Source organism: Tenebrio molitor, chromosome 6 (assembly GCF_963966145.1).
Source record: "Tenebrio molitor chromosome 6, icTenMoli1.1, whole genome shotgun sequence".
NCBI classification, from domain to species: Eukaryota; Metazoa; Arthropoda; class Insecta; order Coleoptera; family Tenebrionidae; genus Tenebrio; species Tenebrio molitor.
The window spans coordinates 11,674,253-11,691,199 of NC_091051.1; the positions used below are offsets into that span (position 1 = coordinate 11,674,253).

The 16,947-nt window shown below is 35.2% G+C and overlaps 1 protein-coding gene and 1 long non-coding RNA gene across 4 annotated transcripts in view; both read left to right on the plus strand.

The window, feature by feature from the left end:
• The window catches only part of LOC138133792 (kinesin-like protein CG14535), a 234,738-nt gene that overhangs the window by 128,000 nt on the left and 89,791 nt on the right, over positions 1 to 16,947 (plus strand). The gene's annotated exons all lie outside the window — the stretch shown is intronic.
• Positions 10,120 to 10,842, plus strand: LOC138133447 (uncharacterized). The gene is made up of 2 exons (XR_011160373.1): positions 10,120 to 10,657; positions 10,712 to 10,842. It is a non-coding gene; the product is annotated as an uncharacterized lncRNA (long non-coding RNA).

Genomic DNA, 16,947 nt, shown 5'->3' on the forward strand with positions numbered 1-16,947 from the left:
TCAAGAATGGTAAGGACATTATACGGATGGAAGACAATTGTTTGGAGGAGGAGCTCAGCGACGACTCCAACTATTGTCCGGGTAAACACAACGTACTGTCTTGGAAACAGATGTAGTAAACAAGCAAATAGAGTTAAATCGCGTAAAAAATATTTCTCAATACTAAATATATACTACCGTGTGAGCAACAAGTACTGATTGAGTTGGCAATAAATTCTGGTGATTTTTGGTGACTTTTATGTCATGTTCCAACGAGAAAACCATTTTATTAATAAAAGATTACAAAAACCAAGACGTTTAAATTTGAAATGTATACCAGCTGTCAATAATGTCAATAAAACAAACCGAAATAGGTACAATTCACAGTCTTGAAAATTTTATGTAATTTTTTTTTTGCCAACTGAAACAGTTATTGTTGCTCACCCTGTATAACTCCATTGTAGTTCGCTTCCGATGAGGGACACTAACTTTGTTTTAAGGTTTTCTGATAATTTTTCGTAATTTTCAATTTAGATATGACATTTCTAATACAGTAGTCGTCAAAACAGAGCTAACATCCTGGAGATTTCAAAGTTTGATCTGTTTGAATAGTAGAAGTAGCTTATACGTCTCAATATTGAAAAATGGAAAAACACATAAGTTCGTGAAATTCTAAGAGATACATTGAAGTTTCCAGTTTAATATCATCGCAAAGTTCGTCTGAAAAAGTGCAGCTAGAACTATAAATAAAAAAAGACGTTTAATTACATTGAGTTAAAATTCTTGAGGCTAACTTATTTAAAAAGTTTCAATATTCAGTGGCAAACCCTCTGGCGTCTATGCCACTCTCTCAATATACGAGGAATGCTAAAGATGCAGTCTTGCTATTTAAGTTAAAAAATTAAACAAAACGAATTTACTGATTCACCATGAACCATGACCCTTAATCATTCAAAATATGTCAAGCATATTTTCGCCTCAGCTTTATTATTATTATTGTTTTTGAACAGTACTAAAAGCAAATTAGGGATATTAGATGTAACGATTACATTGTGAAAGAAATACTTTTCAATATTTCTCTCCTGAAAGCAAATGTTTATGTCATCTAGCGTCCTTTTGAAACCTTTTTAAAAATAAAATTCTTAAATCTTGGATAATAGGAAACTTCTTATTGCAAACCTTCGTGTGTGCTTCTTGTTGTCACTTTTTTATAAACGAATTTCTTTGATGTACTCGTATTTTATCGTATTTTAAGGATTTCTATTTTTTGTGGGTTTATATCTTCTGTGTTGCAATAACATGCTGTACGCTTTATTTTGTAGCTGATTCACAGAAGACAAATGATTTTTTACTTATTTTTTTATTTGAGCACGATTTATTTAAAAACAAATTGAAACACCATCTTTGTTTTCAGCTTTCCAGTCATTTTTTTCCTTATTTTCAATTAAGAAATGGAGATAATAAAAGCAGCTAATTTTTAGTTGCATTGCGAAATTCACACTGGAAAACACCTATTGTCTTCAATGTCAATAATCTCCTTTTCACTCAACGTTCCTTTTACGTTTAAACATTTTTAGCCTTGTAATTTATTATAGAAGCTGCGTGGAAAAACTTGTGACATTACTAAAAACGTGGAGTGATTATTAAAAATGATCAATGTTTAAGTCTCCAGTTTCTGGTAACTGTTGAAAATATGTTGGTATATTTACAAGCAAAGTGTATTCTATCGGATGTGTATATGGGTCTTTCATTTTTATCTTCGTACCTGTACACGTGCTTTATATCGACGTTCTTGCAAAGTTTGGCCTCTGGGTCACGTCCTCCATCCGTCTTGCGTCCTTTATCTTACCTTATCATCCCATCCCTATCACTTGCTATACTTTAATGGCCGGTAGCCCGGAGTCATTCCTGGCTTCGATAAAAAAGGTAACATGTTTTAAAAGTGACAATTTTGTGCGTTAGTGCCGCAATAATTCAACAAAGTACGTTAGAAAAAGCCATAAAGTGAATAAACGTGACCACCAAACGTTTACAAGTTGCAACTGGAGTCCATAAAGGCGCACTTAAGTCGCCTTAAAATAACACACAAGACGCAATAAATCATATTTAAGTCAGCTGTTTGGCTTTAAGCTTTCAGCATTTAAGTGAAGCAGAGTAAAAGACGCGCCGATTTAGTGCTCAGATAGCGTCCCTTCATTTACTCTTCCGGAGCAAAAATATATTGCCCGGTCCTCCGGCAGAAAACTGTATAATTAGAACGGATCGGTGAGATAACGATGATTAAAAGATGCACCGACGAAACTTCCCAATCGATAGAAAAGAAAACCGATGTCGAGAGGATGTTCTTCGGGCCAAACTGGAATACTCGAGGGATTCGTGTCCACAAAGAACACGAACGGGCCACAAATCCAAAACAAAACGTCAAAAAGGAGAATGCTGGAGAACAAAATGATGTAACTGGAATGAGCACTTCAAAGGGGTCTCGTTTGATGTTGCTTGATTTAATAATTCTTCGGGGAAAAGAAAGCGCGCCAAATAAAATGCGCCAAATTGGTTTCTCAATTAGGGATTTTACGATCATTAGGGCGAACCTTTAATAAAAACCACCACCGAGGAAACTCAACCAAGTCAAGATATCATCGCGCGGATTAATTTCATCACAATTTATTTGTCGTAATGTTTCCAAGATCAATTTCTCTTGGCACACACCTAATCGAAAAAAAGAGATAGCGCAACATCTACTGCATCTGCTTAGTACGCAGTGTGACATGTTAGGGAAAAAATAAGGGTATTTTTATGGGGTAGCAGCCAGTTAACAAGTAATTGTAAATTCCGATATTAAAATTGAGATCGCTTTGAAGTGTTTTGAATAGAATTCTTAATTACGTTCATATTTTTTAATGAAAAATATTCTTCTAATTAGATGAAAGCTGAAACTGTACAATACAAGAAAAGTTCATTGTATAAATATGGATTCCATGACAGAATTTAAAATCTTCAGGCCTCACTAACTGCATATTTTTTTAACGAAATCATTTTTTATCAAATCTTGGATTGTAAATGGCATCGGACAAAAAAAAAAATTGTCGTTATTTAAGGTTGCGACAATTGCAGACAAGAATTTAAAGTTAAAAAATAGTTTAAACACGTTTTTTCCTTATTGACACCTCGGTATTTTATTTATCAAAAGTTGAAATCGCCAAAATGATGTTTAACCAACACTTTTATAACAGCTAAATTAACTTGTTTGAAATAATATCAATTAAGAGCACATTACGAGTTCTCTGTATGAGGAAAAATTGTAACAATTTTTAATTTGATTTAAAGTTACTCTAGTAGTGTGGTGCAAGCCGTAAGCGAGGGCTGTAATTATCTGAGTGGGCGGTAGCCATTACACGCGTGTAATTTGGGGGACGAGCACAAAGCGAACACCCTTTATACATATACTATTTCAAGGTCCCATTATAGAACAAAAATTTAATATCAGTTATGTATTTGATAAATGGTCTAAAGATAAGTATACCTGGCAAGTATCCCAAAAGTAAACAGATTTTTATTTTTTATCGAGGTTATTTTACATACTTAGGTAAGTATCTGAATCAGCGTTGTTATAATTAGCAAAGTTAATTTTTGATTTGTGTAAAAATATAAATTAAATTTCCGTTTTAACGAGAAATACAATTCTCATTTTTCTTCTTAACTTCTTACGAGAAATAATCGAAACCACCTTACATTATCTTTGTGATACACTGACAACCCCGACGGTCCGTTACGTTACATATGGTTACGTGTACGTCGTGCATTAATTCTGAAAAAATGTCCCAGTCACGAATTCGAATCGCTAGTTTGTTATTTTAATCAAGTGAATTAAGAAAATTGCAATTCCTGCAAGTTACATAAGACTTTATCGACGGACGCAGCACATGAATCGCAATACCGAACCATTGTCACGAAAATAATTCACCATTCACACATACATCGATTTAATTCCAGCATGTTTATACAAGTTGCGTGGAATGGTTTCGGCGTCTATAGAACAAAATAATTTATGTAGCATCATCATTTAATTGTTGCAGTCCATCCAACTAGAAACGGTCCTCAATCGTTAATCACATTGTGTTTTAACCGTTCAAATACAATTCCAGGTATTCAGAGCAGTAAGGACATTAACAGCCACAAACACGTGTATGTGGAGTGCGCATAAAACACAACAAATAGCATCATAAAGTCGCGCATCCACTAATAATTACAAATGCAACGTACACCCAACGTGGCTTTACATAATGCACTGTTAGACCGAGCTGGAATTAAGTCGTTACGTGTGCAACGTAAAAGTTTTCTTTCATACTCGCGAGTGATGCAATCATTTGACTGAGTAGTACTCATTACACGCGAGTAAAATACGATACCTTTTCTACGATGCACTAATATGGTAATTATTTCTAAACGTCATAACGAGCGAGTCTGTGTACGTTTTCTGTTAAAAAGATAGAGTAAGCAGAACTTTTAAAGTAATAAAGGTGTACTGGAGCGAACATAATGAAATTTGTACGTTGTAGAAAAGGTATTGTATTTACACGCATGCAATGGGTATTACTCACGAATGTTAAGTTTGCGGCAGGAAAATTTAATAACAATTGGCTAGTAAATAATCTAAAGATAAGTTCAAAAGTAAATACATACCAGCAAAATAGTTTCCACAATCGTAGGACATAACTTAACGTAACTATCACTCGTCAGCAAATAGAGTTGTAAAGTTGCGTATCCACTAATAATTACAAATGTCGGGTGTTCATTTAAATTTCTCCTCAAAGTTGGCGTTGAAGAGTTGATTCTGAACGCACCACGAATTACAGATCACCGATCAGCTGTTTAAATCTAACCTCATTTTTTGCGTTGTTTGTGTTTTTACTTTGCAGATTGACGGGTGGTGCGTTCACAATCGATTCTACAACGCCAGCTTTGTAGAATAAATTTAAATGGACCCCCCCCCCCCAGATACAAACATAACGCAACGCGACTTTAGATAGGTCGAACAGGAATTAAGTCGTTGCGGGTTGAACGTAAAAAGTTAAAACGCAGTCGTAAGACGGTTCGTAGTGTGAGCAGCCGTTAAAAAAGCAAAATTGGATCATAAAATTTGAAGGGAATGTAATTGAAAATGCGATAAAGCCGTCTTTTCGAGCTGTTTATTATTCAAGAGAGTGATTGCGATTTATTGCCACGTTTACCGCGAATTTATTTTTGAGACCATATTTGCGACCGAGACATTAACGAGATAACTGTACAGGACAATTTACAAGCATATGTATCGTATATCAGCCCTAAGGAGTGGGTCATATCAGACAGAACAATTACTCTGTACTTGCAGACTTGGCGTGCCGCTTCCGGCGACTCAATAATGGCATCCGTACAACGAACAATCCACCTGGAAAAACCTATAACGGACATTCAAATTTGATGCGGAAGCGAATTCAGCCAGGTTTTTCATTATTTCACCTGCACGGCTCCGACGGAAAAAGTAAACACAAATAACTAGGAAACTTTCCCGACTGTTTGTTTGAATTAATCAGAGGAAACAGGGACTTTTAATAGCAACATGTTTGGAGTTCTCAAATGAAAAGTTGAAAAATTAATTTATTTTTCAGGTCAGCGCCTACGTAAAAAATCCCGGTTCCGGGTGGCAGGCGCTACTGAAAATATTTCAGGTTGATTTCGCATTGTTTTTGAAATATTAAGGGGAGTTTCGACCGAAAGAGGCGGCACGAACAAGGTTTTCTTGAAAGTCCGTATATTTTTGGTTGGTGAATGTGTTGAGATATGGGGCAGCTTCTGGCGGCGATCACGATTTTCTGATGCAGATTACACTGTTATGGCCTTCCTCGTTCACATTGTCACCCGGAAATGTCTTTTATCGGGGTTTAAAGCAGATTTCGAGAAAAAATGCCACAAAATGTTGTACATAACAATGAAAGCTGAATCAGAAAATTGGCTGTTTGAGCTACGTGACAGTTTCAACTGTTTTAAAGAGACGTAAGCCATTTTGGACATTTCCTGTTGACATGCCGCTCCATAAATATCATTTTAATTTAGAAACCAGATTTTCACATCATGGGAACACACGATGATGTATCCGTTGGCAGAAATATCATTGAAATAAATTTCTATTTTTGGTATTCTCATTCACCACCAATTAGTTCATTAATCGCTGATTTTTTACTTCACATTTCGTGCCATTTAATTTCATTTTAAAACATTTTTTTTATAGATAACCAATATGTTGAAACTGCAAAATATTTTAATTCTTTAAAATGAAACAATTTTTTTACAACGTTTACCTTGACTCTAGGTTCGCCGTTTAAAGAAACTTGCAGAAAACAATAAAGAGTAATTTATTATTCATTATGAATTTAAGCTAAATAAAGTTTAACTTCTCACTACAAAAAAAATAAAATTAAATTCACACTCTTGCTTGCACCAAGGTTTGTTGTCTTGCTGTTTATTCCGATGCCGGTCCTGTCTCGAACATTCCAGGTAGGCCTCACCACTTCGCAGTGGATTCATTATTAATGGACAAGGTCCTGCTTGGGAACTTTTCTAGATGCGTCCCTTCATCCCTTCGTCTCTTAGCGCTATTGCTATAGTGAAAATTTCACTTTAATTTTTTTTAATTAATATTGCAGATACCTTCTAAACTGTATAATACTTATTTATTTATTACGTCACTGTCTTATGAATAACAGATTTTTTTTTACTACTTCAACTCCAACATAAAATGAGTAGAGAATATGTTTTTTTTTTTAAATCTAAAAACTATCAATGATAACTACTACAGAAGAATTAGGAAGTCTCTAAAGAGATGTTTTAATCAAATTTAACTAAAAAGGTTTAATTAAGAAAGATTTAATTTAATAAACATAATTACATAACATTTTTAATTTACAATGCAAAAATTTCCGATAATAATGCGGAATCTGGAAAAGTGCCCCGAATGCTTGCAGCGTTTCCACGTTGAATGGCAAGGTTTCATAAATAGTTGTTCCAGGAATGCAAATGATATTATCTACCCCAATTTGATACTTGTTTCGTTATTTTACTTCAGTTAGAAATACGAGGATACATATATTACATTTATTAATAATAAATCATCAAACTATTTTTCACATGTATTCATTGTATTAATTTATGTGTCCTCTGGGACATTAATGGGTGATATCTACATGCGTTAGAATTCTTTGACGATCTAATCTACAAGTTTACAAGCAAATCCTGTTGTACTTGTATTTATTTACACATATATCTGACAAGAAAGTTATTTCTTTGCAACAGCAACTCCTCAGTATCTTGTCTTAACAGTTAATTAATATAATGAACTTGCGGCAAGAAGCGGATGTGAAGAATTTATAACTGATGTCAGATTAGATTGACGCGATGAGATACCACCATTAAGGTGTCTGTCAGAAGTTATGTCTCCGCAGGGATCTTTCATCGGGCCACTGCTACTCTCATCCAGTTATATTGTCTTGCCGGCAGTATAAAATTTTATTCTCATCGTATTTTAAAGGGAGGAGGAAAAACAATCTAGGACTTGATTGAAAGCGTTGGAATAATGAAGGGTCAAGAAGTTTGAGTCGGAGTACACAGGTGAATAATTTTCGATCCGGAGCCTGCCGTACGCCAATTAATCTAAATTTTTAAGAGGTCTCGCGAAACCTCCCCTAAATTAATAGCACAATATATTATTAACTTGGGTATAATGGCGCAAGTTATAAATGGCCCGAAGTGTTGAAGAACTTTGTGACTTCTCATAAGCGAACTTTCCACTTTTGTGTATTTATAATCTAATAAAGTGGGCGCGTAGATCATGAATTTCGTCCGAGGGTGACACGTGGAGCGATTACCGAGACGTTAGGATTACCTTAAGGTGCAGAACTTTCAGAGATATTGCTCCGTGCACTTTACCGGGACGTGAAACAATGCTTATTCGACAATATTACCTTCAACATTGGGCCATTTAACTCGCGATTTATTCAAACGTATTCCATTTGCTTTAAATAACTTTACCTGGAAGCACGGTTTATTCTCCTGACGTGCGCAATGACTCGATCGCATTCCGGACGCTTTTCCTGCTGTCCTCTCGGAATTTGCCTGGACGACGTTTACAACAAAACGGTTTTAACAGGCCATTTGGAAGTTTTCTGCACGGTTTCATCAACCGGACTCGGACCCGACTTTGCATGAAATTTGAGAGGTCTTGAAATTTTCAAAGCTCACGGAGAAAAGCACACTTTCACGTGTCGAGGGTGCTTTCGTCAAAACTAAGAACAATCACTAGAAAAAGTGAAGTACGAGTACACCATTTCAGAATGATGCCTTGACTTCCGGATAATTAAATCACACTCGGCGTAATTTGTAATTCCATTTAGAAAATGCACGAATACATTTCACGATGTCATGTGGTCATATTTTATTTAAAGTGGGTGTGTAAATAAAGCTCTCACATTAATATTGCTTGGGAGCTTTCTACTCGCACCTATAGTTAGTTTAGCAGTTTTATATAAACCAGTAGGTACAGATCACTTTATTATTAAACACATAATTATGTCCCCCTATTAGTAAACTAAAAAAAATAATACATTTAGAAATTCTTCTAAAGTCAAGCGTGAAAACTGATCGAGATCAAAGTTTGTTGATTGATCACTGACCGGCGAAAATTCTTAGAGCTAACAAAATAGACAATAAAAAGTTCAAATATGGTAAAAACGTTTTGGTGGTGGAAATCTTCCAGCAAGAAGAAGTCACTGAACCACGTTAACATTTCAAATGGCATTATTTTACATGTAGAGAAAATAAACTGTAGTCAAGGTACATATTTATAAATTTCCAGTGAGAACAGTACAGCACAAAGCACAAGACTATAAAAATCCACCTAATACCTTTTCAGACTAGGACCTATATCCGTGAAGATATCTAGAAACATGTGGATAAGGTACTGTTTAAAACATATAACACAGGTCTACACTGATTTCGTTGTTTACATAAAATTGACCGTTTTTGAACAATTTCGACCCCCTGATTACGAAAATGATTTTTCTCCCTACCGGTTAGAAATGTAGGCTGTGGATACCTCATTTGAGGTGAGAAAATTCAACTTTCTCGCTAAGGTAAGAAAGTTAATCATGAAATGTTTATGGTAAAACTGTACCAAAATACAAATGTCAAAAGTGTCAAAAGTGAAATAAGTTATTGATAAATGAAAGCCAATTCAATGAAGTAAGTTGGTAGGTCAATCATATAATCTGGAAAATAAACAGATAAGCTAGGTAGGTAGATTACTTTACCCTGTTTATATCAAATTTTGGAACAAACCTCAAATCTTCAAATGCGATGACAAGTTAATTAAATAAATAACACAGCCTACTATTCAATTCTCAACATTTTCGTTTTAATCACGAATATAACCATCTTTTTTGACTTTTTTCAACAAAGTTGTGCCGGTAGGGAAAAAAATTGTATTCAAACCTTGTTAAGAAAGTGTCCTTGCAGACCTTAGGCACTTACAAACCTCGCCTCGGCTCGGTTTATAATCTTTGCCTGCGGTCTGCAAGAAACCACCTACTTACCTTGGTTTGAAATATACTATTGGTTTTGCGCTATCACGTCTAGTTTTTTCACATTTCGTTTTTTCTTAAAATTGGAATGTTCACCTAGAATGAAGAAATTAATTCAAAACTTCCATACAACTGTAATATTCTATTAATGTTGTTGAAAAGAATGCTTGGAAGGCATATTTAAGAACGTCATAGAAAAATTTGCTTGAAAATCACAAAGATGAAGACTACAAAAATATTGTAAGAATCATGTTCGAAAATTTTCACATCTTGGGGTGTAATATGAGTTTGAAAGTGTGTTTCCTATTTTCGCACTTATATCTTTTTCCTAAGAATCTTGGTGCTATTAGCGAGGAATAAGGGGAACGTTTTCACCAAGATATAAAAGAAATGGACAGGTGATATCAAGGAATATGGAGCGTATCAATGATGGCAGACTTTTGCTGGATGTTACAGCACGATGTACCAAAATAGTAGTTTATTTGACGAGTTTGTGTGTAAATTGGGCCTTTTTTGGCACGAGTGGCCCACTAGTGCCAAAGAAGGCCCAATTTACACACGAACGAGTTGAATACAACGTTTTTTTGTTCGACGAGCCCCTTAAAGGCTCCAAATCGCTTAAAACCTTTAAAATTAGCTTGACGTTTCGTTTTGACAAGTTGTGACATTTATCAAAATCCATTCACATATTATCTATTCACTTTGATTGTGACCAAAACGAAAAACATAGTAGGCGCTGTTTAGCTGTGTGCTGCATACGTTTTACACTAAATATTTGTGTGGTGTGAACATGATGGAAAATGTCAGAATTGTCAAAACTTGACCATGGTAGTAAAGCAATGATTTTTATGTATTTATCAATATTAATAACGGAAATCAATATTTGAAGTAGGAGAAACTAAAAACGTCTGTCTGATTCTGTGATCACGTCTGTTGAAAAGTGGAGTTATATCCAGGTACAGATTATTTAACATAAAAACTTCGAAATCACCTCATGCAATTCTCGATATTAATGAAGAACGCAGGAAATGGTAATTTGGCAGTAAGACAAACGCGAAAAATGCCTGGTATAAAGGTAATCAGAACTTTCAATTAGCATTGATTAATACAAATATTTTCAGATAAAAACTAATCAGACAGAAAGTTCAAAAAAATGATTTACAGGGGATGAAAAGGCAGAAGATATCACACTACAACACTTACTAGCCAAAATGTACAACAAAAAAGCACAAATAGAGTTAACTTTATTGGTGATGTTCGTTTTTGTGAGTTGTTTTCCCGTTGGCTTCAATAAATGTCTCGAAACAAGCCAATACTAACCGTTTGGTCCCAACTTTGAGAAGACGACGTGGCATTTTCTTTTTGGATTGTAAAATTTTGTACCAAAACTCAATTTTATAGATATGCGCACAGTGTACGTTGAAAAACGTTTGCGCAAGGCGTTCTCCGTTCTGTCTTCTGTGAGCGTGACGTTTCTGTCAAAATGGCGCCTCCGAGAGTTGCCAACTGCGACTGGATTTAGTGTTATCTAAAATTGCCTATCAATAACCTAGCAACTGAAAAGTTACTACGGAGTGGTCACAATCAAAATGAATAGATTATAGGAGAAAATTCTGAAATTCTGACAGTGTCGAACAAAAAAAAAAACATACAGCAGACAATCAATTAAAAGGAGTTTCCTCACAAAACGTCAAAGATGCCATTCTCATAAGGAATAAAAAATTTAGTTTGATTTTAAACCAAGAATTATTATAAAAATGTTATTTTCCTAAATAAATTGCTTAATTTTTTTTTTTGTTAATTGTGAAAAAACCTGACGTGATACAAAAAAATGAAGGGTATTTTTGTAACCAGGGCTCCAATATTATACTACAAAATCAGTTATCAAAATCAAAACAACGATTAAAAAGTTTTGTTTTGTAGGCCTGTGTAATTAAAGCAAAAGTAAATTGGATTTAGAAAAACTAGATCTTTTCAAAACAAGAATGACGATGCAAAGGTCTAAAATTTTGGACAGATCCTTCTAGATTGTTTCAACGTTCTTCACTACCATCTAACTAGCATTTGTAACACCCAAGATATTTTACTTATTTTTATTATTATTAGTAAGATCAGTGATAAAGTTTCTTACTGAAGAGGGCGTTAAACCTATAGAAATTAAACAACGTATGGATAATGTCTATGGCGATTCTTCGTCATCATTCACCACAGTGAAAGAATTGTCAAAACTTTTCCGTTTAGGAAGAAATTCTATTGAAGATGATCCACGTCAAGGTCGTCCAGCAGAAGTTGTCCTAGCCAATCGTCGTTTGAAGACCAAGGAAATTGCAAAATAAACCAATGTTTCAAAAACTACTCAAATTCTTCATATGACAAAGTTAAGCGCAAGATGGGTGCCCAAACTTCTCATCCCACTTCAAAAACAACAACGTGTGGAGTACTGTCGTGAATTTTTTGAGCTTTGCCACGATAATGAGAAAGAACTAATTGAGTCCATTGTTACTGGAGACGAAACCATGGTTCTTTACTATGATCCCCAGTTGAAAAGAGAATCAATAGAGTGGCGTCGTCGGGGTGAACCACTACAACGAAGAAAAGCAAGAAGGTCCCCATCAACAAAAAAAAAAAAAACGCCCATAATCTTCTGGGATTCCAAGGGCATTGGTGGATTTTAAAGACAGGAACACCACCGTATAATAATAGGATGTACTCGTATTACAGAAGTTTATCACATAAACTGTATGATATCATCAATGAAAAATGGCGTGGAATACTTAGTCGAGGTGAGGCTTCTGCTCCGGTTTATACCGCTGCAGTTGCTAAAGCTGCAGGTCGTGAGTGTGACTTTATTCAATTGAATTATCCGCCTTACAGTCCAGACCTGGCGCCCAGCGACTATTTCCTCTTTGGAAAAATGAAATCGGACTTAAAGCCGTGAATTTAATGAAGATAGTGAAGTAAAATCGGCCGTTTATGTACATTTTGAAGACAAAACGACTATTTTTATGGGGGTTTAGAAAAGTTAATTCACCGATGTAATAAGTGTGTTGAAAAGCAAGGAGATCATATTGAAGAATAATAAAAACTTTTTTGATTAATGTCATTTCTAACATCTGCAGCCCGGTAATATATGCAGAGACGGAATCGAATTTTTTATTTATGTACATACAGGGTATTTCACGAGTGATAATGAGCCCGGCAAAATAGAAAATGCAACCCACAATACATTGGAACGTAAATCTGGACATGGAGGCGATAAATATCCGGCTTTCCCTCCTGATGTATTGTGGGTTGCATTTTCTATTTCGCCGGGCTCATTATCACTCGTGAAATACCCTGTATATCAGAAAATCAAAAAGCAAAAAACTAGGAAAATGTATTATTTCTAAAGACACCGAGAAAATTTGTCTGTGTGTCCCTCGAGTCACCCATTTCCTTCCGTCATCATTGGGCGAACCATAGGGTTGCCCCAATTTTAAAACCAAAATCATGGAAATGAAGCCTTTGTAAACTGGAGCGTTGTCCTGATAGAACATCACTCTTCATCTCAATTATCCACTTTTTTTCCTTCGTAGCAGCATATTTTTAAAAATTGTTGCAGTAATTTTCCTGCTGATATAGTTGCACGAAATATTCAAAGGTGCCAAACCCTTGAAAATCTTGGGATTCCACTGTACACTGTGGAATGATGATCAGAATCCTGGTTAATGATGGCTCAATTTGCTTTAGAAGTGTCAATTGTCGAATGCGCTTCTGATCCGGTGTTAGGACTTTTGCGACTCACTCAGTCTAATTCACTGCATTAAAAGCGATAACTGTCTACAATAACATTGTGACTTGTCTGTCATCATAACGCACATCGTGAAACAAATAATATTCTTTCGAAATTCTTACAGCAATAAGCCCTTTGTACAAAGGTGTTTTTACTTCACTGAAGAATTCTCCGACTAATTCTTAAACGCAATAATTTCCGTTGAAAAAAAATATTTGTCAACAATAACGAAACGTAAACATAAACAACAATCTAAACAAAATTATTCACGTTTATAAAAAAAATGTACAAGAGTATATCAAAATACATTGACCGTGATTAAAATTAATTTTGTTACCATCAATGAGATAATAATGCTTTTAGACCCAAAATTTTACCGTCACGCCCATGGCGACCAACGAGAGGGCCCCGTCTGACATTGAATTGGTAATTAGATTAAAGTGTAGAGGAATGTAGTTGACCCCAGTAGTCGCAGGGACTAATGTGCAGGAAGGGTGTGCAATGCAAATACTAAAATCCGTCGTGCAAGATTGCGCATTTACTTACAATTATAAACTAATCTCTTAAACCTACACTTAAGCTTTGCCGTTTTAATTCACGTCTTAGGTTTAGTTTTACCATAGAAATTTATTGATTTTAATTACCTCTTATCCATAACGTAACCGATTCCGTTAGCCCGTTTTAGTCGCGAGAACCGTGGAATTTGTTTAGTGTTTGCGTCTGTTTACGCTCGACGCTTAGTAATACCTAGTTGTAAAGGCGGCGGCTAGGAAGGAATGTTTTTATTTAAAGAGAATAAAAGGCAGTAAATTCAATGAAAGAGCGGTGCCCCGCAATTGGAGCAACACATCAGCGGCACCATAAACAGGAGTGATCAGGCAAATAAAGACGTATCTTTTGATACGATAAAGTTGGCTGATGTTTAACGGTCGGATTCACCAACAACGGAGATGAACACACGAATAAATCAGCAAACCCCCAGCGATGCGTCTTTTATTTCACGGATTTTAAGGGACTAAATGGGATATGAAATAAGCCGGTGCTGAGGCCGTAATGACGGTCTTTTTTTACGAGACGCGTCGCGTTGTTTGCCCAGAATTTGAATAGTTGATAAGATAAGGGGTGACACGGGGTGGAGCCTTCCAGAAGATACAATTTTAATGGGGCGTACTGCAGTCTGTCCGCACTAAATTCCGGAAAAATGCCGCGGCCCGGAAGAGGTGACGCGGTAAATCTTGAAAGGGTGCCCTTTAACTCCCCACGTCTTAGGAAGGGTAAGGTCAGAATTATGGGACGGCTGGAGCGTGTCACGGGTCGACGAGACGCCGACGCCTTCTTCTACGGACGAACAATAAAGAAAATGTTATTGTCTTGTACAATTATTTGTTATTTCTCTTTTCTACAGCAAACATAACATGGACTTCCTGTTGGGTTTTTTTATGCAGGCGCTCTTTAACAGGAACGTTTGAACTTCGCCGGAACAATAACTGTAACATTTCGAATTATTTTTCTTTGTACGAGCGGAGAAAGGAATTGATGGGGCGTGTTCGGATTAATCATGCCACAAGAAATGTCCGATGACAGTGATGACATACTCAAAAACATTTTACCGGATCGGGGTAAATTCGCTGGAAGTGAACGCGTCAGATAGATGAGCTCCGACTGATATTCATTTAACAAATCGATAATTGCTTTTAAGTAAACACGTAACATCTTGACACGAAGCAATTTTTACTTCAAATTATTTTATAATAATTGTTGGAATATTACTTCGTAAAATTTTACATATCTGTGACCTCTAAAACGTTAGTAGCTTCGAATCAATTAATTAATTAATATTGCGTTGTAAAGGAATAATTTTGTGTATATTGTATGTGATAGAAAATTTAATTACATATAGATCTCATGCTAATAATGGTTACCGCTTTAATTAATTAACTGATTATACAGGGTGTTTCTAAAATACGTGTGTTAATTTTAACCAGTGGAAGAACGCGTCAAATCATGAAACTTTTCTCTATAACACTTTTAAGAAAAAGCAATACAAATTGATTTAAAATTTGGAATAAATTAACCATCAAAGTGTATACCCGCCTATGGGTAAGGCCGAAAATTTTCTGTAGTGATAGAAACAGAGCTTTGGTAAAAAGTTCCATTGTTATAGAAAAAAATAAATAATGAAAATTTAGATTCTCATGGTTACAAAAAATAGAAACTAGTTGATCACACAAAACGACTCGTTTGGTAAAAATTGTGGGGCAAAAAATCTTGGAATACTTTTACGAATTTTACAAAATGTTATAGAGAAAAGTTTCATAAATTGGCGAGTTCTTTCACTGGTTAAAATTAACACACGTATTTCAGAAACACCCTGTATTATGTAGATCTCAAAATCACAAGTCCATTAAGGATTCGATTTTCCACTACATTTTTTTTTTAATTTAGGCGATGGAAAAATTGACATGAAAACGAAGTAAAAACAATAAATGAATAATAGTAGTTAGTTTGCAAATCGAAGAAATATTGTCAGGTTTTCCTGGCACATACAACACTTTCAATAATTTTATTTCCAAGTAGCTGTGAATTCGCCTTTGTAAATCCCAACAAAACTGGGAAACTTCTTAGAGCCGCTTCAAGTTATAGCAAATCCTCCGGCGAATTTATGGGTCTACGCTGGCGTCATTTAAGTTAAAATTGACAATATAAAAATCTCTTCAAGACCAAGAACTTTGCTGAACTTTAACTCGTGTGTAAGAGTTTGGTCATTATATTGTATTCAGCCGAATCGCTTCAATAAATCTGGATTAATGCAAATGCACTTATGCAGCACACAAACACATTATTTCTTCGCTTATAAAAGAAAATATTTATGTTTTCTTTACATTATTTTTTCCCTATAAGTTACTTCACACTGTTTTAGTTCATTTTTCAAAAACCTTCGGAAATATAAACTTGTTCGATACCTCCCTAGAAAGTGAGTCTGCATCCATAGTTACCAGTGGATGAAGGTTTGTCTTTAGTTCACTTCACTTTCGCTCACTATCTTTCGCTCACTGTCTTTCGCTCACTGATCTTCTTTCACTTGTAAATTTTTCCAATTCATTCTGATAACGTAATTTTGATTTTTTACACAACATTTGGTACTTCGCGGCACTTGCCTTTTCCAGGACATCATCAGGAACATATAGCTCATCCACTTCCACATTTTTCTTCTAATTTATTTTTTTCCATGCAAGAGATTGTGCAAAATTGTGATTTATTTTTATTTAAAATTTTGAATACAAAGTTACAGACTCACTTTCTAAGAAGGTATCGAACAAAACCAAATACAGCACTCGAGAGTAAGGCCACTTTCGTTCACTTGAATTGCATCGTGAACGAAAGCTTTGCCTTCCTCACTCTTACTGTAAATTACGTTTCTCTATTTTATAGTGTTAAAAAAATTATACAATAAAATGAATGCAAGTAAAGTTGTTTTCGATTTTTTGTACATTGTACATTGTACAGCCAGCTATATTAGAAATTAAAAATATGCTGTTACACACGCTTGTCACTTTCTGATAAAACAGTGTAGCTGTGAAAAAT